The sequence below is a fragment of the Phyllobates terribilis genome, unplaced genomic scaffold, assembly GCF_046119375.1.
Source record: "Phyllobates terribilis strain yellow unplaced genomic scaffold, ASM4611937v1 Scaffold_3420__1_contigs__length_79276, whole genome shotgun sequence".
NCBI classification, from domain to species: domain Eukaryota; kingdom Metazoa; phylum Chordata; class Amphibia; order Anura; family Dendrobatidae; genus Phyllobates; species Phyllobates terribilis.
The window spans coordinates 51,957-79,138 of NW_027366173.1; the positions used below are offsets into that span (position 1 = coordinate 51,957).

General features: G+C 45.1%; 21 non-coding genes across 21 annotated transcripts; all 21 read right to left on the reverse strand.

Annotated features, from left to right (window-relative positions):
- Window positions 1-410: 410 nt before the first annotated feature.
- LOC141247924 (U2 spliceosomal RNA) lies at window positions 411-601 on the reverse strand. The gene has a single exon (XR_012311229.1). It is a non-coding gene; the product is annotated as a U2 spliceosomal RNA (small nuclear RNA).
- A 1,118-nt stretch (window positions 602-1,719) lies between these two features.
- Window positions 1,720-1,910, reverse strand: LOC141247925 (U2 spliceosomal RNA). The gene has a single exon (XR_012311230.1). It is a non-coding gene; the product is annotated as a U2 spliceosomal RNA (small nuclear RNA).
- Window positions 1,911-3,028: 1,118 nt separating this feature from the next.
- LOC141247926 (U2 spliceosomal RNA) lies at window positions 3,029-3,219 on the reverse strand. The gene has a single exon (XR_012311231.1). It is a non-coding gene; the product is annotated as a U2 spliceosomal RNA (small nuclear RNA).
- A 1,118-nt stretch (window positions 3,220-4,337) lies between these two features.
- On the reverse strand, window positions 4,338-4,528 carry LOC141247927 (U2 spliceosomal RNA). The gene has a single exon (XR_012311232.1). It is a non-coding gene; the product is annotated as a U2 spliceosomal RNA (small nuclear RNA).
- A 1,118-nt stretch (window positions 4,529-5,646) lies between these two features.
- On the reverse strand, window positions 5,647-5,837 carry LOC141247928 (U2 spliceosomal RNA). The gene has a single exon (XR_012311233.1). It is a non-coding gene; the product is annotated as a U2 spliceosomal RNA (small nuclear RNA).
- A 1,118-nt stretch (window positions 5,838-6,955) lies between these two features.
- LOC141247929 (U2 spliceosomal RNA) lies at window positions 6,956-7,146 on the reverse strand. Its single transcript, XR_012311234.1, has one exon. It is a non-coding gene; the product is annotated as a U2 spliceosomal RNA (small nuclear RNA).
- Window positions 7,147-8,264: 1,118 nt separating this feature from the next.
- LOC141247930 (U2 spliceosomal RNA) lies at window positions 8,265-8,455 on the reverse strand. The gene has a single exon (XR_012311235.1). It is a non-coding gene; the product is annotated as a U2 spliceosomal RNA (small nuclear RNA).
- A 1,119-nt stretch (window positions 8,456-9,574) lies between these two features.
- Window positions 9,575-9,765, reverse strand: LOC141247931 (U2 spliceosomal RNA). The gene has a single exon (XR_012311236.1). It is a non-coding gene; the product is annotated as a U2 spliceosomal RNA (small nuclear RNA).
- Window positions 9,766-10,883: 1,118 nt separating this feature from the next.
- On the reverse strand, window positions 10,884-11,074 carry LOC141247932 (U2 spliceosomal RNA). The gene has a single exon (XR_012311237.1). It is a non-coding gene; the product is annotated as a U2 spliceosomal RNA (small nuclear RNA).
- A 1,118-nt stretch (window positions 11,075-12,192) lies between these two features.
- LOC141247933 (U2 spliceosomal RNA) lies at window positions 12,193-12,383 on the reverse strand. Its single transcript, XR_012311238.1, has one exon. It is a non-coding gene; the product is annotated as a U2 spliceosomal RNA (small nuclear RNA).
- Window positions 12,384-13,502: 1,119 nt separating this feature from the next.
- LOC141247884 (U2 spliceosomal RNA) lies at window positions 13,503-13,691 on the reverse strand. The gene has a single exon (XR_012311192.1). It is a non-coding gene; the product is annotated as a U2 spliceosomal RNA (small nuclear RNA).
- Window positions 13,692-14,806: 1,115 nt separating this feature from the next.
- LOC141247935 (U2 spliceosomal RNA) lies at window positions 14,807-14,997 on the reverse strand. Its single transcript, XR_012311240.1, has one exon. It is a non-coding gene; the product is annotated as a U2 spliceosomal RNA (small nuclear RNA).
- A 1,117-nt stretch (window positions 14,998-16,114) lies between these two features.
- On the reverse strand, window positions 16,115-16,305 carry LOC141247936 (U2 spliceosomal RNA). Its single transcript, XR_012311241.1, has one exon. It is a non-coding gene; the product is annotated as a U2 spliceosomal RNA (small nuclear RNA).
- A 1,118-nt stretch (window positions 16,306-17,423) lies between these two features.
- LOC141247883 (U2 spliceosomal RNA) lies at window positions 17,424-17,617 on the reverse strand. Its single transcript, XR_012311191.1, has one exon. It is a non-coding gene; the product is annotated as a U2 spliceosomal RNA (small nuclear RNA).
- A 1,117-nt stretch (window positions 17,618-18,734) lies between these two features.
- Window positions 18,735-18,925, reverse strand: LOC141247937 (U2 spliceosomal RNA). Its single transcript, XR_012311242.1, has one exon. It is a non-coding gene; the product is annotated as a U2 spliceosomal RNA (small nuclear RNA).
- A 1,119-nt stretch (window positions 18,926-20,044) lies between these two features.
- LOC141247881 (U2 spliceosomal RNA) lies at window positions 20,045-20,234 on the reverse strand. The gene has a single exon (XR_012311189.1). It is a non-coding gene; the product is annotated as a U2 spliceosomal RNA (small nuclear RNA).
- Window positions 20,235-21,351: 1,117 nt separating this feature from the next.
- Window positions 21,352-21,540, reverse strand: LOC141247888 (U2 spliceosomal RNA). The gene has a single exon (XR_012311196.1). It is a non-coding gene; the product is annotated as a U2 spliceosomal RNA (small nuclear RNA).
- A 1,117-nt stretch (window positions 21,541-22,657) lies between these two features.
- On the reverse strand, window positions 22,658-22,848 carry LOC141247938 (U2 spliceosomal RNA). The gene has a single exon (XR_012311243.1). It is a non-coding gene; the product is annotated as a U2 spliceosomal RNA (small nuclear RNA).
- Window positions 22,849-23,965: 1,117 nt separating this feature from the next.
- LOC141247886 (U2 spliceosomal RNA) lies at window positions 23,966-24,154 on the reverse strand. The gene has a single exon (XR_012311194.1). It is a non-coding gene; the product is annotated as a U2 spliceosomal RNA (small nuclear RNA).
- Window positions 24,155-25,271: 1,117 nt separating this feature from the next.
- Window positions 25,272-25,462, reverse strand: LOC141247940 (U2 spliceosomal RNA). Its single transcript, XR_012311244.1, has one exon. It is a non-coding gene; the product is annotated as a U2 spliceosomal RNA (small nuclear RNA).
- A 1,121-nt stretch (window positions 25,463-26,583) lies between these two features.
- Window positions 26,584-26,773, reverse strand: LOC141247882 (U2 spliceosomal RNA). The gene has a single exon (XR_012311190.1). It is a non-coding gene; the product is annotated as a U2 spliceosomal RNA (small nuclear RNA).
- Window positions 26,774-27,182: the final 409 nt, after the last annotated feature.

Consider the following 27,182-nt stretch of genomic DNA (forward strand, 5'->3'; position numbering starts at 1 on the left):
GGGTGAGTTTAAAAGGCTGCTGTTGATAACAAGGGCATTTGCTAAATAGATGGTGTGTGTGCAACAATATACTGAAAGGTCAATTATATTGTGCAGCTTATCTCACCACCTGTAGTTATTTAGGTGAAAGCTCCAAAATGCTTGCCTAATATGTCTGTTTATCCAAAAGGAAGTAGAAAGGGAGAGCTAGAAAGATAGCATTGCATCACATTACATGGCAATGCAATGCACAGTTGCTGAAGTTGAACCAAAATGAGCTTGTAATCTGGCTTCTGCAACTTTGAACATGAAAAATCCAATGAGGAGAAGAAAAGCAGAGCCAAAGAGTCCATCCCAAAATCCGACAAACAAGCAAAATGAACAAAAAACATTGAATTCAATTCTTTCTGATTTTAGAAACTGCATTAAAGAAGGGGTGCACCGGTCCTGGAGATACTGCAATACCAGGTCAATGCGTGGAGTGGACAGAGCAAGCTCTTTTTCCATCTCCCTGTTCTAAAAATCCATTTAATATATGGTCCCCAGATAGGGGACGTATCAGATATTAAACTGATAAGAACAGATACTACACTTGATCTTAGCCAAAAGGCCGAGAAGCGATAACCAGAATTGGTTTCAAACTACGGAGCCACCCAAGGATCCTAAAAAGTCCATTTGTGGAGATGAGCTCCTGGACTCCCGTTAAGAAGACATGTTGTCAACCTCTAGATCCCTTACATGCCTGCACTTTTCGGCTTGCTGCTGCTGCAATCCACGCGTTTTAGATCTGCATAACTCCACCTCTTTAAACACAGCACCTTCACCCCCTGCTGTTCCCACCCGCCTCAACACCGTTGGAAGGGAGGAGAACCAATTAAGGCGGGGGGTGGGGTGGAACGAGCAGCTGTCTACCCTTAGCAGGAGGGCTCCTGATTACATACCTCTCCTGCTGCTGCTGCTGCTGCTGGCTGTCCAGCAGCAGACTGAAGGTGGCTGCTGCTGTGCACAGGTATATAAAGGCTCAGAGCCTATTATGACACGCGCAGCCAGCGTTCCATTGCCACATTCCATCTACTGCAGGCAGGATACCTGGCTGGCTGAATGTCGCTGAGAAGCTCACAGAGACCGCCATAAGCAACAGTTTAACAGAATGCCACAGACTAATCAACCAAACTTTTTGGGTTGGGTTCTCTTTTATAGTCTGCAGGCATTAAATGAAAGAAGTCAGTGTTCCAGCAGAAGGAGACAACGTTTCAGAAAAGGCATTGTAGCAAACCAAAAAAGAAATTTTAAGCGCAGCAGTGTAACCAGCGCACATACCTGTTAGCTCGGGTGAGTTTAAAAGGCTGCTGTTGATAACAAGGGCATTTGCTAAATAGATGGTGTGTGTGCAACAATATACTGAAAGGTCAATTATATTGTGCAGCTTATCTCACCACCTGTAGTTATTTAGGTGAAAGCTCCAAAATGCTTGCCTAATATGTCTGTTTATCCAAAAGGAAGTAGAAAGGGAGAGCTAGAAAGATAGCATTGCATCACATTACATGGCAATGCAATGCACAGTTGCTGAAGTTGAACCAAAATGAGCTTGTAATCTGGCTTCTGCAACTTTGAACATGAAAAATCCAATGAGGAGAAGAAAAGCAGAGCCAAAGAGTCCATCCCAAAATCCGACAAACAAGCAAAATGAACAAAAAACATTGAATTCAATTCTTTCTGATTTTAGAAACTGCATTAAAGAAGGGGTGCACCGGTCCTGGAGATACTGCAATACCAGGTCAATGCGTGGAGTGGACAGAGCAAGCTCTTTTTCCATCTCCCTGTTCTAAAAATCCATTTAATATATGGTCCCCAGATAGGGGACGTATCAGATATTAAACTGATAAGAACAGATACTACACTTGATCTTAGCCAAAAGGCCGAGAAGCGATAACCAGAATTGGTTTCAAACTACGGAGCCACCCAAGGATCCTAAAAAGTCCATTTGTGGAGATGAGCTCCTGGACTCCCGTTAAGAAGACATGTTGTCAACCTCTAGATCCCTTACATGCCTGCACTTTTCGGCTTGCTGCTGCTGCAATCCACGCGTTTTAGATCTGCATAACTCCACCTCTTTAAACACAGCACCTTCACCCCCTGCTGTTCCCACCCGCCTCAACACCGTTGGAAGGGAGGAGAACCAATTAAGGCGGGGGGTGGGGTGGAACGAGCAGCTGTCTACCCTTAGCAGGAGGGCTCCTGATTACATACCTCTCCTGCTGCTGCTGCTGCTGCTGGCTGTCCAGCAGCAGACTGAAGGTGGCTGCTGCTGTGCACAGGTATATAAAGGCTCAGAGCCTATTATGACACGCGCAGCCAGCGTTCCATTGCCACATTCCATCTACTGCAGGCAGGATACCTGGCTGGCTGAATGTCGCTGAGAAGCTCACAGAGACCGCCATAAGCAACAGTTTAACAGAATGCCACAGACTAATCAACCAAACTTTTTGGGTTGGGTTCTCTTTTATAGTCTGCAGGCATTAAATGAAAGAAGTCAGTGTTCCAGCAGAAGGAGACAACGTTTCAGAAAAGGCATTGTAGCAAACCAAAAAAGAAATTTTAAGCGCAGCAGTGTAACCAGCGCACATACCTGTTAGCTCGGGTGAGTTTAAAAGGCTGCTGTTGATAACAAGGGCATTTGCTAAATAGATGGTGTGTGTGCAACAATATACTGAAAGGTCAATTATATTGTGCAGCTTATCTCACCACCTGTAGTTATTTAGGTGAAAGCTCCAAAATGCTTGCCTAATATGTCTGTTTATCCAAAAGGAAGTAGAAAGGGAGAGCTAGAAAGATAGCATTGCATCACATTACATGGCAATGCAATGCACAGTTGCTGAAGTTGAACCAAAATGAGCTTGTAATCTGGCTTCTGCAACTTTGAACATGAAAAATCCAATGAGGAGAAGAAAAGCAGAGCCAAAGAGTCCATCCCAAAATCCGACAAACAAGCAAAATGAACAAAAAACATTGAATTCAATTCTTTCTGATTTTAGAAACTGCATTAAAGAAGGGGTGCACCGGTCCTGGAGATACTGCAATACCAGGTCAATGCGTGGAGTGGACAGAGCAAGCTCTTTTTCCATCTCCCTGTTCTAAAAATCCATTTAATATATGGTCCCCAGATAGGGGACGTATCAGATATTAAACTGATAAGAACAGATACTACACTTGATCTTAGCCAAAAGGCCGAGAAGCGATAACCAGAATTGGTTTCAAACTACGGAGCCACCCAAGGATCCTAAAAAGTCCATTTGTGGAGATGAGCTCCTGGACTCCCGTTAAGAAGACATGTTGTCAACCTCTAGATCCCTTACATGCCTGCACTTTTCGGCTTGCTGCTGCTGCAATCCACGCGTTTTAGATCTGCATAACTCCACCTCTTTAAACACAGCACCTTCACCCCCTGCTGTTCCCACCCGCCTCAACACCGTTGGAAGGGAGGAGAACCAATTAAGGCGGGGGGTGGGGTGGAACGAGCAGCTGTCTACCCTTAGCAGGAGGGCTCCTGATTACATACCTCTCCTGCTGCTGCTGCTGCTGCTGGCTGTCCAGCAGCAGACTGAAGGTGGCTGCTGCTGTGCACAGGTATATAAAGGCTCAGAGCCTATTATGACACGCGCAGCCAGCGTTCCATTGCCACATTCCATCTACTGCAGGCAGGATACCTGGCTGGCTGAATGTCGCTGAGAAGCTCACAGAGACCGCCATAAGCAACAGTTTAACAGAATGCCACAGACTAATCAACCAAACTTTTTGGGTTGGGTTCTCTTTTATAGTCTGCAGGCATTAAATGAAAGAAGTCAGTGTTCCAGCAGAAGGAGACAACGTTTCAGAAAAGGCATTGTAGCAAACCAAAAAAGAAATTTTAAGCGCAGCAGTGTAACCAGCGCACATACCTGTTAGCTCGGGTGAGTTTAAAAGGCTGCTGTTGATAACAAGGGCATTTGCTAAATAGATGGTGTGTGTGCAACAATATACTGAAAGGTCAATTATATTGTGCAGCTTATCTCACCACCTGTAGTTATTTAGGTGAAAGCTCCAAAATGCTTGCCTAATATGTCTGTTTATCCAAAAGGAAGTAGAAAGGGAGAGCTAGAAAGATAGCATTGCATCACATTACATGGCAATGCAATGCACAGTTGCTGAAGTTGAACCAAAATGAGCTTGTAATCTGGCTTCTGCAACTTTGAACATGAAAAATCCAATGAGGAGAAGAAAAGCAGAGCCAAAGAGTCCATCCCAAAATCCGACAAACAAGCAAAATGAACAAAAAACATTGAATTCAATTCTTTCTGATTTTAGAAACTGCATTAAAGAAGGGGTGCACCGGTCCTGGAGATACTGCAATACCAGGTCAATGCGTGGAGTGGACAGAGCAAGCTCTTTTTCCATCTCCCTGTTCTAAAAATCCATTTAATATATGGTCCCCAGATAGGGGACGTATCAGATATTAAACTGATAAGAACAGATACTACACTTGATCTTAGCCAAAAGGCCGAGAAGCGATAACCAGAATTGGTTTCAAACTACGGAGCCACCCAAGGATCCTAAAAAGTCCATTTGTGGAGATGAGCTCCTGGACTCCCGTTAAGAAGACATGTTGTCAACCTCTAGATCCCTTACATGCCTGCACTTTTCGGCTTGCTGCTGCTGCAATCCACGCGTTTTAGATCTGCATAACTCCACCTCTTTAAACACAGCACCTTCACCCCCTGCTGTTCCCACCCGCCTCAACACCGTTGGAAGGGAGGAGAACCAATTAAGGCGGGGGGTGGGGTGGAACGAGCAGCTGTCTACCCTTAGCAGGAGGGCTCCTGATTACATACCTCTCCTGCTGCTGCTGCTGCTGCTGGCTGTCCAGCAGCAGACTGAAGGTGGCTGCTGCTGTGCACAGGTATATAAAGGCTCAGAGCCTATTATGACACGCGCAGCCAGCGTTCCATTGCCACATTCCATCTACTGCAGGCAGGATACCTGGCTGGCTGAATGTCGCTGAGAAGCTCACAGAGACCGCCATAAGCAACAGTTTAACAGAATGCCACAGACTAATCAACCAAACTTTTTGGGTTGGGTTCTCTTTTATAGTCTGCAGGCATTAAATGAAAGAAGTCAGTGTTCCAGCAGAAGGAGACAACGTTTCAGAAAAGGCATTGTAGCAAACCAAAAAAGAAATTTTAAGCGCAGCAGTGTAACCAGCGCACATACCTGTTAGCTCGGGTGAGTTTAAAAGGCTGCTGTTGATAACAAGGGCATTTGCTAAATAGATGGTGTGTGTGCAACAATATACTGAAAGGTCAATTATATTGTGCAGCTTATCTCACCACCTGTAGTTATTTAGGTGAAAGCTCCAAAATGCTTGCCTAATATGTCTGTTTATCCAAAAGGAAGTAGAAAGGGAGAGCTAGAAAGATAGCATTGCATCACATTACATGGCAATGCAATGCACAGTTGCTGAAGTTGAACCAAAATGAGCTTGTAATCTGGCTTCTGCAACTTTGAACATGAAAAATCCAATGAGGAGAAGAAAAGCAGAGCCAAAGAGTCCATCCCAAAATCCGACAAACAAGCAAAATGAACAAAAAACATTGAATTCAATTCTTTCTGATTTTAGAAACTGCATTAAAGAAGGGGTGCACCGGTCCTGGAGATACTGCAATACCAGGTCAATGCGTGGAGTGGACAGAGCAAGCTCTTTTTCCATCTCCCTGTTCTAAAAATCCATTTAATATATGGTCCCCAGATAGGGGACGTATCAGATATTAAACTGATAAGAACAGATACTACACTTGATCTTAGCCAAAAGGCCGAGAAGCGATAACCAGAATTGGTTTCAAACTACGGAGCCACCCAAGGATCCTAAAAAGTCCATTTGTGGAGATGAGCTCCTGGACTCCCGTTAAGAAGACATGTTGTCAACCTCTAGATCCCTTACATGCCTGCACTTTTCGGCTTGCTGCTGCTGCAATCCACGCGTTTTAGATCTGCATAACTCCACCTCTTTAAACACAGCACCTTCACCCCCTGCTGTTCCCACCCGCCTCAACACCGTTGGAAGGGAGGAGAACCAATTAAGGCGGGGGGTGGGGTGGAACGAGCAGCTGTCTACCCTTAGCAGGAGGGCTCCTGATTACATACCTCTCCTGCTGCTGCTGCTGCTGCTGGCTGTCCAGCAGCAGACTGAAGGTGGCTGCTGCTGTGCACAGGTATATAAAGGCTCAGAGCCTATTATGACACGCGCAGCCAGCGTTCCATTGCCACATTCCATCTACTGCAGGCAGGATACCTGGCTGGCTGAATGTCGCTGAGAAGCTCACAGAGACCGCCATAAGCAACAGTTTAACAGAATGCCACAGACTAATCAACCAAACTTTTTGGGTTGGGTTCTCTTTTATAGTCTGCAGGCATTAAATGAAAGAAGTCAGTGTTCCAGCAGAAGGAGACAACGTTTCAGAAAAGGCATTGTAGCAAACCAAAAAAGAAATTTTAAGCGCAGCAGTGTAACCAGCGCACATACCTGTTAGCTCGGGTGAGTTTAAAAGGCTGCTGTTGATAACAAGGGCATTTGCTAAATAGATGGTGTGTGTGCAACAATATACTGAAAGGTCAATTATATTGTGCAGCTTATCTCACCACCTGTAGTTATTTAGGTGAAAGCTCCAAAATGCTTGCCTAATATGTCTGTTTATCCAAAAGGAAGTAGAAAGGGAGAGCTAGAAAGATAGCATTGCATCACATTACATGGCAATGCAATGCACAGTTGCTGAAGTTGAACCAAAATGAGCTTGTAATCTGGCTTCTGCAACTTTGAACATGAAAAATCCAATGAGGAGAAGAAAAGCAGAGCCAAAGAGTCCATCCCAAAATCCGACAAACAAGCAAAATGAACAAAAAACATTGAATTCAATTCTTTCTGATTTTAGAAACTGCATTAAAGAAGGGGTGCACCGGTCCTGGAGATACTGCAATACCAGGTCAATGCGTGGAGTGGACAGAGCAAGCTCTTTTTCCATCTCCCTGTTCTAAAAATCCATTTAATATATGGTCCCCAGATAGGGGACGTATCAGATATTAAACTGATAAGAACAGATACTACACTTGATCTTAGCCAAAAGGCCGAGAAGCGATAACCAGAATTGGTTTCAAACTACGGAGCCACCCAAGGATCCTAAAAAGTCCATTTGTGGAGATGAGCTCCTGGACTCCCGTTAAGAAGACATGTTGTCAACCTCTAGATCCCTTACATGCCTGCACTTTTCGGCTTGCTGCTGCTGCAATCCACGCGTTTTAGATCTGCATAACTCCACCTCTTTAAACACAGCACCTTCACCCCCTGCTGTTCCCACCCGCCTCAACACCGTTGGAAGGGAGGAGAACCAATTAAGGCGGGGGGTGGGGTGGAACGAGCAGCTGTCTACCCTTAGCAGGAGGGCTCCTGATTACATACCTCTCCTGCTGCTGCTGCTGCTGCTGGCTGTCCAGCAGCAGACTGAAGGTGGCTGCTGCTGTGCACAGGTATATAAAGGCTCAGAGCCTATTATGACACGCGCAGCCAGCGTTCCATTGCCACATTCCATCTACTGCAGGCAGGATACCTGGCTGGCTGAATGTCGCTGAGAAGCTCACAGAGACCGCCATAAGCAACAGTTTAACAGAATGCCACAGACTAATCAACCAAACTTTTTGGGTTGGGTTCTCTTTTATAGTCTGCAGGCATTAAATGAAAGAAGTCAGTGTTCCAGCAGAAGGAGACAACGTTTCAGAAAAGGCATTGTAGCAAACCAAAAAAGAAATTTTAAGCGCAGCAGTGTAACCAGCGCACATACCTGTTAGCTCGGGTGAGTTTAAAAGGCTGCTGTTGATAACAAGGGCATTTGCTAAATAGATGGTGTGTGTGCAACAATATACTGAAAGGTCAATTATATTGTGCAGCTTATCTCACCACCTGTAGTTATTTAGGTGAAAGCTCCAAAATGCTTGCCTAATATGTCTGTTTATCCAAAAGGAAGTAGAAAGGGAGAGCTAGAAAGATAGCATTGCATCACATTACATGGCAATGCAATGCACAGTTGCTGAAGTTGAACCAAAATGAGCTTGTAATCTGGCTTCTGCAACTTTGAACATGAAAAATCCAATGAGGAGAAGAAAAGCAGAGCCAAAGAGTCCATCCCAAAATCCGACAAACAAGCAAAATGAACAAAAAACATTGAATTCAATTCTTTCTGATTTTAGAAACTGCATTAAAGAAGGGGTGCACCGGTCCTGGAGATACTGCAATACCAGGTCAATGCGTGGAGTGGACAGAGCAAGCTCTTTTTCCATCTCCCTGTTCTAAAAATCCATTTAATATATGGTCCCCAGATAGGGGACGTATCAGATATTAAACTGATAAGAACAGATACTACACTTGATCTTAGCCAAAAGGCCGAGAAGCGATAACCAGAATTGGTTTCAAACTACGGAGCCACCCAAGGATCCTAAAAAGTCCATTTGTGGAGATGAGCTCCTGGACTCCCGTTAAGAAGACATGTTGTCAACCTCTAGATCCCTTACATGCCTGCACTTTTCGGCTTGCTGCTGCTGCAATCCACGCGTTTTAGATCTGCATAACTCCACCTCTTTAAACACAGCACCTTCACCCCCTGCTGTTCCCACCCGCCTCAACACCGTTGGAAGGGAGGAGAACCAATTAAGGCGGGGGGTGGGGTGGAACGAGCAGCTGTCTACCCTTAGCAGGAGGGCTCCTGATTACATACCTCTCCTGCTGCTGCTGCTGCTGCTGGCTGTCCAGCAGCAGACTGAAGGTGGCTGCTGCTGTGCACAGGTATATAAAGGCTCAGAGCCTATTATGACACGCGCAGCCAGCGTTCCATTGCCACATTCCATCTACTGCAGGCAGGATACCTGGCTGGCTGAATGTCGCTGAGAAGCTCACAGAGACCGCCATAAGCAACAGTTTAACAGAATGCCACAGACTAATCAACCAAACTTTTTGGGTTGGGTTCTCTTTTATAGTCTGCAGGCATTAAATGAAAGAAGTCAGTGTTCCAGCAGAAGGAGACAACGTTTCAGAAAAGGCATTGTAGCAAACCAAAAAAGAAATTTTAAGCGCAGCAGTGTAACCAGCGCACATACCTGTTAGCTCGGGTGAGTTTAAAAGGCTGCTGTTGATAACAAGGGCATTTGCTAAATAGATGGTGTGTGTGCAACAATATACTGAAAGGTCAATTATATTGTGCAGCTTATCTCACCACCTGTAGTTATTTAGGTGAAAGGCTCCAAAATGCTTGCCTAATATGTCTGTTTATCCAAAAGGAAGTAGAAAGGGAGAGCTAGAAAGATAGCATTGCATCACATTACATGGCAATGCAATGCACAGTTGCTGAAGTTGAACCAAAATGAGCTTGTAATCTGGCTTCTGCAACTTTGAACATGAAAAATCCAATGAGGAGAAGAAAAGCAGAGCCAAAGAGTCCATCCCAAAATCCGACAAACAAGCAAAATGAACAAAAAACATTGAATTCAATTCTTTCTGATTTTAGAAACTGCATTAAAGAAGGGGTGCACCGGTCCTGGAGATACTGCAATACCAGGTCAATGCGTGGAGTGGACAGAGCAAGCTCTTTTTCCATCTCCCTGTTCTAAAAATCCATTTAATATATGGTCCCCAGATAGGGGACGTATCAGATATTAAACTGATAAGAACAGATACTACACTTGATCTTAGCCAAAAGGCCGAGAAGCGATAACCAGAATTGGTTTCAAACTACGGAGCCACCCAAGGATCCTAAAAAGTCCATTTGTGGAGATGAGCTCCTGGACTCCCGTTAAGAAGACATGTTGTCAACCTCTAGATCCCTTACATGCCTGCACTTTTCGGCTTGCTGCTGCTGCAATCCACGCGTTTTAGATCTGCATAACTCCACCTCTTTAAACACAGCACCTTCACCCCCTGCTGTTCCCACCCGCCTCAACACCGTTGGAAGGGAGGAGAACCAATTAAGGCGGGGGGTGGGGTGGAACGAGCAGCTGTCTACCCTTAGCAGGAGGGCTCCTGATTACATACCTCTCCTGCTGCTGCTGCTGCTGCTGGCTGTCCAGCAGCAGACTGAAGGTGGCTGCTGCTGTGCACAGGTATATAAAGGCTCAGAGCCTATTATGACACGCGCAGCCAGCGTTCCATTGCCACATTCCATCTACTGCAGGCAGGATACCTGGCTGGCTGAATGTCGCTGAGAAGCTCACAGAGACCGCCATAAGCAACAGTTTAACAGAATGCCACAGACTAATCAACCAAACTTTTTGGGTTGGGTTCTCTTTTATAGTCTGCAGGCATTAAATGAAAGAAGTCAGTGTTCCAGCAGAAGGAGACAACGTTTCAGAAAAGGCATTGTAGCAAACCAAAAAAGAAATTTTAAGCGCAGCAGTGTAACCAGCGCACATACCTGTTAGCTCGGGTGAGTTTAAAAGGCTGCTGTTGATAACAAGGGCATTTGCTAAATAGATGGTGTGTGTGCAACAATATACTGAAAGGTCAATTATATTGTGCAGCTTATCTCACCACCTGTAGTTATTTAGGTGAAAGCTCCAAAATGCTTGCCTAATATGTCTGTATATCCAAAAGGAAGTAGAAAGGGAGAGCTAGAAAGATAGCATTGCATCACATTACATGGCAATGCAATGCACAGTTGCTGAAGTTGAACCAAAATGAGCTTGTAATCTGGCTTCTGCAACTTTGAACATGAAAAATCCAATGAGGAGAAGAAAAGCAGAGCCAAAGAGTCCATCCCAAAATCCGACAAACAAGCAAAATGAACAAAAAACATTGAATTCAATTCTTTCTGATTTTAGAAACTGCATTAAAGAAGGGGTGCACCGGTCCTGGAGATACTGCAATACCAGGTCAATGCGTGGAGTGGACAGAGCAAGCTCTTTTTCCATCTCCCTGTTCTAAAAATCCATTTAATATATGGTCCCCAGATAGGGGACGTATCAGATATTAAACTGATAAGAACAGATACTACACTTGATCTTAGCCAAAAGGCCGAGAAGCGATAACCAGAATTGGTTTCAAACTACGGAGCCACCCAAGGATCCTAAAAAGTCCATTTGTGGAGATGAGCTCCTGGACTCCCGTTAAGAAGACATGTTGTCAACCTCTAGATCCCTTACATGCCTGCACTTTTCGGCTTGCTGCTGCTGCAATCCACGCGTTTTAGATCTGCATAACTCCACCTCTTTAAACACAGCACCTTCACCCCCTGCTGTTCCCACCCGCCTCAACACCGTTGGAAGGGAGGAGAACCAATTAAGGCGGGGGGTGGGGTGGAACGAGCAGCTGTCTACCCTTAGCAGGAGGGCTCCTGATTACATACCTCTCCTGCTGCTGCTGCTGCTGCTGGCTGTCCAGCAGCAGACTGAAGGTGGCTGCTGCTGTGCACAGGTATATAAAGGCTCAGAGCCTATTATGACACGCGCAGCCAGCGTTCCATTGCCACATTCCATCTACTGCAGGCAGGATACCTGGCTGGCTGAATGTCGCTGAGAAGCTCACAGAGACCGCCATAAGCAACAGTTTAACAGAATGCCACAGACTAATCAACCAAACTTTTTGGGTTGGGTTCTCTTTTATAGTCTGCAGGCATTAAATGAAAGAAGTCAGTGTTCCAGCAGAAGGAGACAACGTTTCAGAAAAGGCATTGTAGCAAACCAAAAAAGAAATTTTAAGCGCAGCAGTGTAACCAGCGCACATACCTGTTAGCTCGGGTGAGTTTAAAAGGCTGCTGTTGATAACAAGGGCATTTGCTAAATAGATGGTGTGTGTGCAACAATATACTGAAAGGTCAATTATATTGTGCAGCTTATCTCACCACCTGTAGTTATTTAGGTGAAAGCTCCAAAATGCTTGCCTAATATGTCTGTTTATCCAAAAGGAAGTAGAAAGGGAGAGCTAGAAAGATAGCATTGCATCACATTACATGGCAATGCAATGCACAGTTGCTGAAGTTGAACCAAAATGAGCTTGTAATCTGGCTTCTGCAACTTTGAACATGAAAAATCCAATGAGGAGAAGAAAAGCAGAGCCAAAGAGTCCATCCCAAAATCCGACAAACAAGCAAAATGAACAAAAAACATTGAATTCAATTCTTTCTGATTTTAGAAACTGCATTAAAGAAGGGGTGCACCGGTCCTGGAGATACTGCAATACCAGGTCAATGCGTGGAGTGGACAGAGCAAGCTCTTTTTCCATCTCCCTGTTCTAAAAATCCATTTAATATATGGTCCCCAGATAGGGGACGTATCAGATATTAAACTGATAAGAACAGATACTACACTTGATCTTAGCCAAAAGGCCGAGAAGCGATAACCAGAATTGGTTTCAAACTACGGAGCCACCCAAGGATCCTAAAAAGTCCATTTGTGGAGATGAGCTCCTGGACTCCCGTTAAGAAGACATGTTGTCAACCTCTAGATCCCTTACATGCCTGCACTTTTCGGCTTGCTGCTGCTGCAATCCACGCGTTTTAGATCTGCATAACTCCACCTCTTTAAACACAGCACCTTCACCCCCTGCTGTTCCCACCCGCCTCAACACCGTTGGAAGGGAGGAGAACCAATTAAGGCGGGGGGTGGGGTGGAACGAGCAGCTGTCTACCCTTAGCAGGAGGGCTCCTGATTACATACCTCTCCTGCTGCTGCTGCTGCTGCTGGCTGTCCAGCAGCAGACTGAAGGTGGCTGCTGCTGTGCACAGGTATATAAAGGCTCAGAGCCTATTATGACACGCGCAGCCAGCGTTCCATTGCCACATTCCATCTACTGCAGGCAGGATACCTGGCTGGCTGAATGTCGCTGAGAAGCTCACAGAGACCGCCATAAGCAACAGTTTAACAGAATGCCACAGACTAATCAACCAAACTTTTTGGGTTGGGTTCTCTTTTATAGTCTGCAGGCATTAAATGAAAGAAGTCAGTGTTCCAGCAGAAGGAGACAACGTTTCAGAAAAGGCATTGTAGCAAACCAAAAAAGAAATTTTAAGCGCAGCAGTGTAACCAGCGCACATACCTGTTAGCTCGGGTGAGTTTAAAAGGCTGCTGTTGATAACAAGGGCATTTGCTAAATAGATGGTGTGTGTGCAACAATATACTGAAAGGTCAATTATATTGTGCAGCTTATCTCACCACCTGTAGTTATTTAGGTGAAAGCTCCAAAATGCTTGCCTAATATGTCTGTTTATTCCAAAAGGAAGTAGAAAGGGAGAGCTAGAAAGATAGCATTGCATCACATTACATGGCAATGCAATGCACAGTTGCTGAAGTTGAACCAAAATGAGCTTGTAATCTGGCTTCTGCAACTTTGAACATGAAAAATCCAATGAGGAGAAGAAAAGCAGAGCCAAAGAGTCCATCCCAAAATCCGACAAACAAGCAAAATGAACAAAAAACATTGAATTCAATTCTTTCTGATTTTAGAAACTGCATTAAAGAAGGGGTGCACCGGTCCTGGAGATACTGCAATACCAGGTCAATGCGTGGAGTGGACAGAGCAAGCTCTTTTTCCATCTCCCTGTTCTAAAAATCCATTTAATATATGGTCCCAGATAGGGGACGTATCAGATATTAAACTGATAAGAACAGATACTACACTTGATCTTAGCCAAAGGCCGAGAAGCGATAACCAGAATTGGTTTCAAACTACGGAGCCACCCAAGGATCCTAAAAAGTCCATTTGTGGAGATGAGCTCCTGGACTCCCGTTAAGAAGACATGTGTCAACCTCTAGATCCCTTACATGCCTGCACTTTTCGGCTTGCTGCTGCTGCAATCCACCCGTTTTAGATCTGCATAACTCCACCTCTTTAAACACAGCACCTTCACCCCCTGCTGTTCCCACCCCCGTCAACACCGTTGGAAGGGAGGAGAACCAATTAAGGCGGGGGGTGGGGTGGAACGAGCAGCTGTCTACCCTTAGCAGGAGGGCTCCTGATTACATACCTCTCCTGCTGCTGCTGCTGTGCTGGCTGTCCAGCAGCAGACTGAAGGTGGCTGCTGCTGTGCACAGGTATATAAAGGCTCAGAGCCTATTATGACACGCGCAGCCAGCGTTCCATTGCCACATTCCATCTACTGCAGGCAGGATACCTGGCTGGCTGAATGTCGCTGAGAAGCTCACAGAGACCGCCATAAGCAACAGTTTAACAGAATGCCACAGACTAATCAACCAAACTTTTTGGGTTGGGTTCTCTTTTATAGTCTGCAGGCATTAAATGAAAGAAGTCAGTGTTCCAGCAGAAGAGACAACGTTTCAGAAAAGGCATTGTAGCAAACCAAAAAAGAAATTTTAAGCGCAGCAGTGTAACCAGCGCACATACCTGTTAGCTCGGGTGAGTTTAAAAGGCTGCTGTTGATAACAAGGGCATTTGCTAAATAGATGGTGTGTGTGCAACAATATACTGAAAGGTCAATTATATTGTGCAGCTTATCTCACCACCTGTAGTTATTTAGGTGAAAGCTCCAAAATGCTTGCCTAATATGTCTGTTTATCCAAAAGGAAGTAGAAAGGGAGAGCTAGAAAGATAGCATTGCATCACATTACATGGCAATGCAATGCACAGTTGCTGAAGTTGAACCAAAATGAGCTTGTAATCTGGCTTCTGCAACTTTGAACATGAAAAATCCAATGAGGAGAAGAAAAGCAGAGCCAAAGAGTCCATCCCAAAATCCGACAAACAAGCAAAATGAACAAAAAACATTGAATTCAATTCTTTCTGATTTTAGAAACTGCATTAAAGAAGGGGTGCACCGGTCCTGGAGATACTGCAATACCAGGTCAATGCGTGGAGTGGACAGAGCAAGCTCTTTTTCCATCTCCCTGTTCTAAAAATCCATTTAATATATGGTCCCCAGATAGGGGACGTATCAGATATTAAACTGATAAGAACAGATACTACACTTGATCTTAGCCAAAAGGCCGAGAAGCGATAACCAGAATTGGTTTCAAACTACGGAGCCACCCAAGGATCCTAAAAAGTCCATTTGTGGAGATGAGCTCCTGGACTCCCGTTAAGAAGACATGTTGTCAACCTCTAGATCCCTTACATGCCTGCACTTTTCGGCTTGCTGCTGCTGCAATCCACGCGTTTTAGATCTGCATAACTCCACCTCTTTAAACACAGCACCTTCACCCCCTGCTGTTCCCACCCCGCCTCAACACCGTTGGAAGGGAGGAGAACCAATTAAGGCGGGGGGTGGGGTGGAACGAGCAGCTGTCTACCCTTAGCAGGAGGGCTCCTGATTACATACCTCTCCTGCTGCTGCTGCTGCTGGCTGTCCAGCAGCAGACTGAAGGTGGCTGCTGCTGTGCACAGGTATATAAAGGCTCAGAGCCTATTATGACACGCGCAGCCAGCGTTCCATTGCCACATTCCATCTACTGCAGGCAGGATACCTGGCTGGCTGAATGTCGCTGAGAAGCTCACAGAGACCGCCATAAGCAACAGTTTAACAGAATGCCACAGACTAATCAACCAAACTTTTTGGGTTGGGTTCTCTTTTATAGTCTGCAGGCATTAAATGAAAGAAGTCAGTGTTCCAGCAGAAGGAGACAACGTTCAGAAAAGGCATTGTAGCAAACCAAAAAAGAAATTTTTAAGCGCAGCAGTGTAACCAGCGCACATACCTGTTAGCTCGGGTGAGTTTAAAAGGCTGCTGTTGATAACAAGGGCATTTGCTAAATAGATGGTGTGTGTGCAACAATATACTGAAAGGTCATTATATTGTGCAGCTTATCTCACCACCTGTAGTTATTTAGGTGAAAGCTCCAAAATGCTTGCCTAATATGTCTGTTTATCCAAAAGGAAGTAGAAAGGGAGAGCTAGAAAGATAGCATTGCATCACATTACATGGCAATGCAATGCACAGTTGCTGAAGTTGAACCAAAATGAGCTTGTAATCTGGCTTCTGCAACTTTGAACATGAAAAATCCAATGAGGAGAAGAAAAGCAGAGCCAAAGAGTCCATCCCAAAATCCGACAAACAAGCAAAATGAACAAAAAACATTGAATTCAAATTCTTTCTGATTTTAGAAAACTGCATTAAAGAAGGGGTGCACCGGTCCTGGAGATACTGCAATACCAGGTCAATGCGTGGAGTGGACAGAGCAAGCTCTTTTTCCATCTCCCTGTTCTAAAAATCCATTTAATATATGGTCCCCAGATAGGGGACGTATCAGATATTAAACTGATAAGAACAGATACTACACTTGATCTTAGCCAAAAGGCCGAGAAGCGATAACCAGAATTGGTTTCAAACTACGGAGCCACCCAAGGATCCTAAAAAGTCCATTTGTGGAGATGAGCTCCTGGACTCCCGTTAAGAAGACATGTTGTCAACCTCTAGATCCCTTACATGCCTGCACTTTTCGGCTTGCTGCTGCTGCAATCCACGCGTTTTAGATCTGCATAACTCACCTCTTTAAACACAGCACCTTCACCCCCTGCTGTTCCCACCCGCCTCAACACCGTTGGAAGGGAGGAGAACCAATTAAGGCGGGGGGTGGGGTGGAACGAGCAGCTGTCTACCCTTAGCAGGAGGGCTCCTGATTACATACCTCTCCTGCTGCTGCTGCTGCTGCTGGCTGTCCAGCAGCAGACTGAAGGTGGCTGCTGCTGTGCACAGGTATATAAAGGCTCAGAGCCTATTATGACACGCGCAGCCAGCGTTCCATTGCCACATTCCATCTACTGCAGGCAGGATACCTGGCTGGCTGAATGTCGCTGAGAAGCTCACAGAGACCGCCATAAGCAACAGTTTAACAGAATGCCACAGACTAATCAACCAAACTTTTTGGGTTGGGTTCTCTTTTATAGTCTGCAGGCATTAAATGAAAGAAGTCAGTGTTCCAGCAGAAGGAGACAACGTTTCAGAAAAGGCATTGTAGCAAACCAAAAAAGAAATTTTAAGCGCAGCAGTGTAACCAGCGCACATACCTGTTAGCTCGGGTGAGTTTAAAAGGCTGCTGTTGATAACAAGGGCATTTGCTAAATAGATGGTGTGTGTGCAACAATATACTGAAAGGTCAATTATATTGTGCAGCTTATCTCACCACCTGTAGTTATTTAGGTGAAAGCTCCAAAATGCTTGCCTAATATGTCTGTTTATCCAAAAGGAAGTAGAAAGGGAGAGCTAGAAAGATAGCATTGCATCACATTACATGGCAATGCAATGCACAGTTGCTGAAGTTGAACCAAAATGAGCTTGTAATCTGGCTTCTGCAACTTTGAACATGAAAAATCCAATGAGGAGAAGAAAAGCAGAGCCAAAGAGTCCATCCCAAAATCCGACAAACAAGCAAAATGAACAAAAAAACATTGAATTCAATTCTTTCTGATTTTAGAAACTGCATTAAAGAAGGGGTGCACCGGTCCTGGAGATACTGCAATACCAGGTCAATGCGTGGAGTGGACAGAGCAAGCTCTTTTTTTCCATCTCCCTGTTCTAAAAATCCATTTAATATATGGTCCCCAGATAGGGGACGTATCAGATATTAAACTGATAAGAACAGATACTACACTTGATCTTAGCCAAAAAGGCCGAGAAGCGATAACCAGAATTGGTTTCAAACTACGGAGCCACCCAAGGATCCTAAAAAGTCCATTTGTGGAGATGAGCTCCTGGACTCCCGTTAAGAAGACATGTTGTCAACCTCTAGATCCCTTACATGCTGCACTTTTCGGCTTGCTGCTGCTGCAATCCACGCGTTTTAGATCTGCATAACTCCACCTCTTTAAACACAGCACCTTCACCCCCTGCTGTTCCCACCCGCCTCAACACCGTTGGAAGGGAGGAGAACCAATTAAGGCGGGGGGTGGGGTGGAACGAGCAGCTGTCTACCCTTAGCAGGAGGGCTCCTGATTACATACCTCTCCTGCTGCTGCTGCTGCTGCTGGCTGTCCAGCAGCAGACTGAAGGTGGCTGCTGCTGTGCACAGGTATATAAAGGCTCAGAGCCTATTATGACACGCGCAGCCAGCGTTCCATTGCCACATTCCATCTACTGCAGGCAGGATACCTGGCTGGCTGAATGTCGCTGAGAAGCTCACAGAGACCGCCATAAGCAACAGTTTAACAGAATGCCACAGACTAATCAACCAAACTTTTTGGGTTGGGTTCTCTTTTATAGTCTGCAGCATTAAATGAAAGAAGTCAGTGTTCCAGCAGAAGGAGACAACGTTTCAGAAAAGGCATTGTAGCAAACCAAAAAAGAAATTTTAAGCGCAGCAGTGTAACCAGCGCACATACCTGTTAGCTCGGGTGAGTTTAAAAGGCTGCTGTTGATAACAAGGGCATTTGCTAAATAGATGGTGTGTGTGCAACAATATACTGAAAGGTCAATTATATTGTGCAGCTTATCTCACCACCTGTAGTTATTTAGGTGAAAGCTCCAAAATGCTTGCCTAATATGTCTGTTTATCCAAAAGGAAGTAGAAAGGGAGAGCTAGAAAGATAGCATTGCATCACATTACATGGCAATGCAATGCACAGTTGCTGAAGTTGAACCAAAATGAGCTTGTAATCTGGCTTCTGCAACTTTGAACATGAAAAATCCAATGAGGAGAAGAAAAGCAGAGCCAAAGAGTCCATCCCAAAATCCCGACAAACAAGCAAAATGAACAAAAAACATTGAATTCAATTCTTTCTGATTTTAGAAACTGCATTAAAGAAGGGGTGCACCGGTCCTGGAGATACTGCAATACCAGGTCAATGCGTGGAGTGGACAGAGCAAGCTCTTTTTCCATCTCCCTGTTCTAAAAATCCATTTAATATATGGTCCCCAGATAGGGGACGTATCAGATATTAAACTGATAAGAACAGATACTACACTTGATCTTAGCCAAAAGGCCGAGAAGCGATAACCAGAATTGGTTTCAAACTACGGAGCCACCCAAGGATCCTAAAAAGTCCATTTGTGGAGATGAGCTCCTGGACTCCCGTTAAGAAGACATGTTGTCAACCTCTAGATCCCTTACATGCCTGCACTTTTCGGCTTGCTGCTGCTGCAATCCACGCGTTTTAGATCTGCATAACTCCACCTCTTTAAACACAGCACCTTCACCCCCTGCTGTTCCCACCCGCCTCAACCACCGTTGGAAGGGAGGAGAACCAATTAAGGCGGGGGGTGGGGTGGAACGAGCAGCTGTCTACCCTTAGCAGGAGGGCTCCTGATTACATACCTCTCCTGCTGCTGCTGCTGCTGCTGGCTGTCCAGCAGCAGACTGAAGGTGGCTGCTGCTGTGCACAGGTATATAAAGGCTCAGAGCCTATTATGACACGCGCAGCCAGCGTTCCATTGCCACATTCCATCTACTGCAGGCAGGATACCTGGCTGGCTGAATGTCGCTGAGAAGCTCACAGAGACCGCCATAAGCAACAGTTTAACAGAATGCCACAGACTAATCAACCAAACTTTTTGGGTTGGGTTCTCTTTTATAGTCTGCAGGCATTAAATGAAAGAAGTCAGTGTTCCAGCAGAAGGAGACAACGTTTCAGAAAAGGCATTGTAGCAAACCAAAAAGAAATTTTAAGCGCAGCAGTGTAACCAGCGCACATACCTGTTAGCTCGGGTGAGTTTAAAAGGCTGCTGTTGATAACAAGGGCATTTGCTAAATAGATGGTGTGTGTGCAACAATATACTGAAAGGTCAATTATATTGTGCAGCTTATCTCACCACCTGTAGTTATTTAGGTGAAAGCTCCAAAATGCTTGCCTAATATGTCTGTTTATCCAAAAGGAAGTAGAAAGGGAGAGCTAGAAAGATAGCATTGCATCACATTACATGGCAATGCAATGCACAGTTGCTGAAGTTGAACCAAAATGAGCTTGTAATCTGGCTTCTGCAACTTTGAACATGAAAAATCCAATGAGGAGAAGAAAAGCAGAGCCAAAGAGTCCATCCCCAAAATCCGACAAACAAGCAAAATGAACAAAAAACATTGAATTCAATTCTTTCTGATTTTAGAAACTGCATTAAAGAAGGGGTGCACCGGTCCTGGAGATACTGCAATACCAGGTCAATGCGTGGAGTGGACAGAGCAAGCTCTTTTCCATCTCCCTGTTCTAAAAATCCATTTAATATATGGTCCCCAGATAGGGGACGTATCAGATATTAAACTGATAAGAACAGATACTACACTTGATCTTAGCCAAAAGGCCGAGAAGCGATAACCAGAATTGGTTTCAAACTACGGAGCCACCCAAGGATCCTAAAAAGTCCATTTGTGGAGATGAGCTCCTGGACTCCCGTTAAGAAGACATGTTGTCAACCTCTAGATCCCTTACATGCCTGCACTTTTCGGCTTGCTGCTGCTGCAATCCACGCGTTTTAGATCTGCATAACTCCACCTCTTTAAACACAGCACCTTCACCCCCTGCTGTTCCCACCCGCCTCAACACCGTTGGAAGGGAGGAGAACCAATTAAGGCGGGGGGTGGGGTGGAACGAGCAGCTGTCTACCCTTAGCAGGAGGGCTCCTGATTACATACCTCTCCTGCTGCTGCTGCTGCTGCTGGCTGTCCAGCAGCAGACTGAAGGTGCTGCTGCTGTGCACAGGTATATAAAGGCTCAGAGCCTATTATGACACGCGCAGCCAGCGTTCCATTGCCACATTCCATCTACTGCAGGCAGGATACCTGGCTGGCTGAATGTCGCTGAGAAGCTCACAGAGACCGCCATAAGCAACAGTTTAACAGAATGCCACAGACTAATCAACCAAACTTTTTGGGTTGGGTTCTCTTTTATAGTCTGCAGGCATTAAATGAAAGAAGTCAGTGTTCCAGCAGAAGGAGACAACGTTTCAGAAAAGGCATTGTAGCAAACCAAAAAAGAAATTTTAAGCGCAGCAGTGTAACCAGCGCACATACCTGTTAGCTCGGGTGAGTTTAAAAGGCTGCTGTTGATAACAAGGGCATTTGCTAAATAGATGGTGTGTGTGCAACAATATACTGAAAGGTCAATTATATTGTGCAGCTTATCTCACCACCTGTAGTTATTTAGGTGAAAGCTCCAAAATGCTTGCCTAATATGTCTGTTTATCCAAAAGGAAGTAGAAAGGGAGAGCTAGAAAGATAGCATTGCATCACATTACATGGCAATGCAATGCACAGTTGCTGAAGTTGAACCAAAATGAGCTTGTAATCTGGCTTCTGCAACTTTGAACATGAAAAATCCAATGAGGAGAAGAAAAGCAGAGCCAAAGAGTCCATCCCAAAATCCGACAAACAAGCAAAATGAACAAAAAACATTGAATTCAATTCTTTCTGATTTTAGAAACTGCATTAAAGAAGGGGTGCACCGGTCCTGGAGATACTGCAATACAGGTCAATGCGTGGAGTGGACAGAGCAAGCTCTTTTTCCATCTCCCTGTTCTAAAAATCCATTTAATATATGGTCCCAGATAGGGGACGTATCAGATATTAAACTGATAAGAACAGATACTACACTTGATCTTAGCCAAAAGGCCGAGAAGCGATAACCAGAATTGGTTTCAAACTACGGAGCCACCCAAGGATCCTAAAAAGTCCATTTGTGGAGATGAGCTCCTGGACTCCCGTTAAGAAGACATGTTGTCAACCTCTAGATCCCTTACATGCCTGCACTTTTCGGCTTGCTGCTGCTGCAATCCACGCGTTTTAGATCTGCATAACTCCACCTCTTTAAACACAGCACCTTCACCCCCTGCTGTTCCCACCCGCCTCAACACCGTTGAAGGGAGGAGAACCAATTAAGGCGGGGGGTGGGGTGGAACGAGCAGCTGTCTACCCTTAGCAGGAGGGCTCCTGATTACATACCTCTCCTGCTGCTGCTGCTGCTGCTGGCTGTCCAGCAGCAGACTGAAGGTGGCTGCTGCTGTGCACAGGTATATAAAGGCTCAGAGCCTATTATGACACGCGCAGCCAGCGTTCCATTGCCACATTCCATCTACTGCAGGCAGGATACCTGGCTGGCTGAATGTCGCTGAGAAGCTCACAGAGACCGCCATAAGCAACAGTTTAACAGAATGCCACAGACTAATCAACCAAACTTTTTGGGTTGGGTTCTCTTTTATAGTCTGCAGGCATTAAATGAAAGAAGTCAGTGTTCCAGCAGAAGGAGACAACGTTTCAGAAAAGGCATTGTAGCAAACCAAAAAAGAAATTTTAAGCGCAGCAGTGTAACCAGCGCACATACCTGTTAGCTCGGGTGAGTTTAAAAGGCTGCTGTTGATAACAAGGGCATTTGCTAAATAGATGGTGTGTGTGCAACAATATACTGAAAGGTCAATTATATTGTGCAGCTTATCTCACCACCTGTAGTTATTTAGGTGAAAGCTCCAAAATGCTTGCCTAATATGTCTGTTTATCCAAAAGGGAAGTAGAAAGGGAGAGCTAGAAAGATAGCATTGCATCACATTACATGGCAATGCAATGCACAGTTGCTGAAGTTGAACCAAAATGAGCTTGTAATCTGGCTTCTGCAACTTTGAACATGAAAAATCCAATGAGGAGAAGAAAGCAGAGCCAAAGAGTCCATCCCAAAATCCGACAAACAAGCAAAATGAACAAAAAACATTGAATTCAATTCTTTCTGATTTTAGAAACTGCATTAAAGAAGGGGTGCACCGGTCCTGGAGATACTGCAATACCAGGTCAATGCGTGGAGTGGACAGAGCAAGCTCTTTTTCCATCTCCCTGTTCTAAAAATCCATTTAATATATGGTCCCCAGATAGGGGACGTATCAGATATTAAACTGATAAGAACAGATACTACACTTGATCTTAGCCAAAAGGCCGAGAAGCGATAACCAGAATTGGTTTCAAACTACGGAGCCACCCAAGGATCCTAAAAAGTCATTTGTGGAGATGAGCTCCTGGACTCCCGTTAAGAAGACATGTTGTCAACCTCTAGATCCCTTACATGCCTGCACTTTTCGGCTTGCTGCTGCTGCAATCCACGCGTTTTAGATCTGCATAACTCCACCTCTTTAAACACAGCACCTTCACCCCCTGCTGTTCCCACCCGCCTCAACACCGTTGGAAGGAGGAGAACCAATTAAGGCGGGGGGTGGGGTGGAACGAGCAGCTGTCTACCCTTAGCAGGAGGGCTCCTGATTACATACCTCTCCTGCTGCTGCTGCTGCTGCTGGCTGTCCAGCAGCAGACTGAAGGTGGCTGCTGCTGTGCACAGGTATATAAAGGCTCAGAGCCTATTATGACACGCGCAGCCAGCGTTCCATTGCCACATTCCATCTACTGCAGGCAGGATACCTGGCTGGCTGAATGTCCGCTGAGAAGCTCACAGAGACCGCCATAAGCAACAGTTTAACAGAATGCCACAGACTAATCAACCAAACTTTTTGGGTTGGGTTCTCTTTTATAGTCTGCAGGCATTAAATGAAAGAAGTCAGTGTTCCAGCAGAAGGAGACAACGTTTCAGAAAAGGCATTGTAGCAAACCAAAAAAGAAATTTTAAGCGCAGCAGTGTAACCAGCGCACATACCTGTTAGCTCGGGTGAGTTTTAAAAGGCTGCTGTTGATAACAAGGGCATTTGCTAAATAGATGGTGTGTGTGCAACAATATACTGAAAGGTCAATTATATTGTGCAGCTTATCTCACCACCTGTAGTTATTTAGGTGAAAGCTCCAAATGCTTGCCTAATATGTCTGTTTATCCAAAAGGAAGTAGAAAGGGAGAGCTAGAAAGATAGCATTGCATCACATTACATGGCAATGCAATGCACAGTTGCTGAAGTTGAACCAAAATGAGCTTGTAATCTGGCTTCTGCAACTTTGAACATGAAAAATCCAATGAGGAGAAGAAAAGCAGAGCCAAAGAGTCCATCCCAAAATCCGACAAACAAGCAAAATGAACAAAAAACATTGAATTCAATTCTTTCTGATTTTAGAAACTGCATTAAAGAAGGGGTGCACCGGTCCTGGAGATACTGCATACCAGGTCAATGCGTGGAGTGGACAGAGCAAGCTCTTTTTCCATCTCCCTGTTCTAAAATCCATTTAATATATGGTCCCCAGATAGGGGACGTATCAGATATTAAACTGATAAGAACAGATACTACACTTGATCTTAGCCAAAAGGCCGAGAAGCGATAACAGAATTGGTTTCAAACTACGGAGCCACCCAAGGATCCTAAAAAGTCCATTTGTGGAGATGAGCTCCTGGACTCCCGTTAAGAAGACATGTTGTCAACCTCTAGATCCCTTACATGCCTGCACTTTTCGGCTTGCTGCTGCTGCAATCCACGCGTTTTAGATCTGCATAACTCCACCTCTTTAAACACAGCACCTTCACCCCCTGCTGTTCCCACCCGCCTCAACACCGTTGGAAGGGAGGAGAACCAATTAAGGCGGGGGGTGGGGTGGAACGAGCAGCTGTCTACCCTTAGCAGGAGGGCTCCTGATTACATACCTCTCCTGCTGCTGCTGCTGCTGCTGGCTGTCCAGCAGCAGACTGAAGGTGGCTGCTGCTGTGCACAGGTATATAAAGGCTCAGAGCCTATTATGACACGCGCAGCCAGCGTTCCATTGCCACATTCCATCTACTGCAGGCAGGATACCTGGCTGGCTGAATGTCGCTGAGAAGCTCACAGAGACCGCCATAAGCAACAGTTTAACAGAATGCCACAGACTAATCAACCAAACTTTTTGGGTTGGGTTCTCTTTTATAGTCTGCAGGCATTAAATGAAAGAAGTCAGTGTTCCAGCAGAAGGAGACAACGTTTCAGAAAAGGCATTGTAGCAAACCAAAAAAGAAATTTTAAGCGCAGCAGTGTAACCAGCGCACATACCTGTTAGCTCGGGTGAGTTTAAAAGGCTGCTGTTGATAACAAGGGCATTTGCTAAATAGATGGTGTGTGTGCAACAATATACTGAAAGGTCAATTATATTGTGCAGCTTATCTCACCACCTGTAGTTATTTAGGTGAAAGCTCCAAAATGCTTGCCTAATATGTCTGTTTATCCAAAAGGAAGTAGAAAGGGAGAGCTAGAAAGATAGCATTGCATCACATTACATGGCAATGCAATGCACAGTTGCTGAAGTTGAACCAAAATGAGCTTGTAATCTGGCTTCTGCAACTTTGAACATGAAAAATCCAATGAGGAGAAGAAAAGCAGAGCCAAAGAGTCCATCCCAAAATCCGACAAACAAGCAAAATGAACAAAAAACATTGAATTCAATTCTTTCTGATTTTAGAAACTGCATTAAAGAAGGGGTGCACCGGTCCTGGAGATACTGCAATACCAGGTCAATGCGTGGAGTGGACAGAGCAAGCTCTTTTTCCATCTCCCTGTTCTAAAAATCCATTTAATATATGGTCCCCAGATAGGGGACGTATCAGATATTAAACTGATAAGAACAGATACTACACTTGATCTTAGCCAAAAGGCCGAGAAGCGATAACCAGAATTGGTTTCAAACTACGGAGCCACCCAAGGATCCTAAAAAGTCCATTTGTGGAGATGAGCTCCTGGACTCCCGTTAAGAAGACATGTTGTCAACCTCTAGATCCCTTACATGCCTGCACTTTTCGGCTTGCTGCTGCTGCAATCCACGCGTTTTAGATCTGCATAACTCCACCTCTTTAAACACAGCACCTTCACCCCCTGCTGTTCCCACCCGCCTCAACACCGTTGGAAGGGAGGAGAACCAATTAAGGCGGGGGTGGGGTGGAACGAGCAGCTGTCTACCCTTAGCAGGAGGGCTCCTGATTACATACCTCTCCTGCTGCTGCTGCTGCTGCTGGCTGTCCAGCAGCAGACTTGAAGGTGGCTGCTGCTGTGCACAGGTATATAAAGGCTCAGAGCCTATTATGACACGCGCAGCCAGCGTTCCATTGCCACATTCCATCTACTGCAGGCAGGATACCTGGCTGGCTGAATGTCGCTGAGAAGCTCACAGAGACCGCCATAAGCAACAGTTTAACAGAATGCCACAGACTAATCAACCAAACTTTTTGGGTTGGGTTCTCTTTTATAGTCTGCAGGCATTAAATGAAAGAAGTCAGTGTTCCAGCAGAAGGAGACAACGTTTCAGAAAAAAGGCATTGTAGCAAACCAAAAAAGAAATTTTAAGCGCAGCAGTGTAACCAGCGCACATACCTGTTAGCTCGGGTGAGTTTAAAAGGCTGCTGTTGATAACAAGGGCATTTGCTAAATAGATGGTGTGTGTGCAACAATATACTGAAAGGTCAATTATATTGTGCAGCTTATCTCACCACCTGTAGTTATTTAGGTGAAAGCTCCAAAATGCTTGCCTAATATGTCTGTTTATCCAAAAGGAAGTAGAAAGGGAGAGCTAGAAAGATAGCATTGCATCACATTACATGGCAATGCAATGCACAGTTGCTGAAGTTGAACCAAAATGAGCTTGTAATCTGGCTTCTGCAACTTTGAACATGAAAAATCCAATGAGGAGAAGAAAAGCAGAGCCAAAGAGTCCATCCCAAAATCCGACAAAACAAGCAAAATGAACAAAAAACATTGAATTCAATTCTTTCTGATTTTAGAAACTGCATTAAAGAAGGGGTGCACCGGTCCTGGAGATACTGCAATACCAGGTCAATGCGTGGAGTGGACAGAGCAAGCTCTTTTCCATCTCCCTGTTCTAAAAATCCATTTAATATATGGTCCCCAGATAGGGGACGTATCAGATATTAAACTGATAAGAACAGATTCTACACTTGATCTTAGCCAAAAGGCCGAGAAGCGATAACCTGAATTGGTTTCAAACTACGGGAGGCCACCCAAGGATCCTAAAAAGTCCATTTGTGGAGATGAGCTCCTGGACTCCCGTAAGAAGACATGTTGTCAACCTCTAGATCCCTTACATGCCTGCACTTTTCGGCTTGCTGCTGCTGCAATCCACGCGTTTAGATCTGCATAACTCCACCTCTTTAAACACAGCACCTTCACCCCTGCTGTTCCCACCCGCCTCAACACCGTTGGAAGGGAGGAGAACCAATTAAGCGGGGGTGGGGTGGAACGAGCAGCTGTCTACCCTTAGCAGGAGGGCTCCTGATTACATACCTCTCCTGCTGCTGCTGCTGCTGCTGGCTGTCCAGCAGCAGACTGAAGGTGGCTGCTGCTGTGCACAGGTATATAAAGGCTCAGAGCCTATAT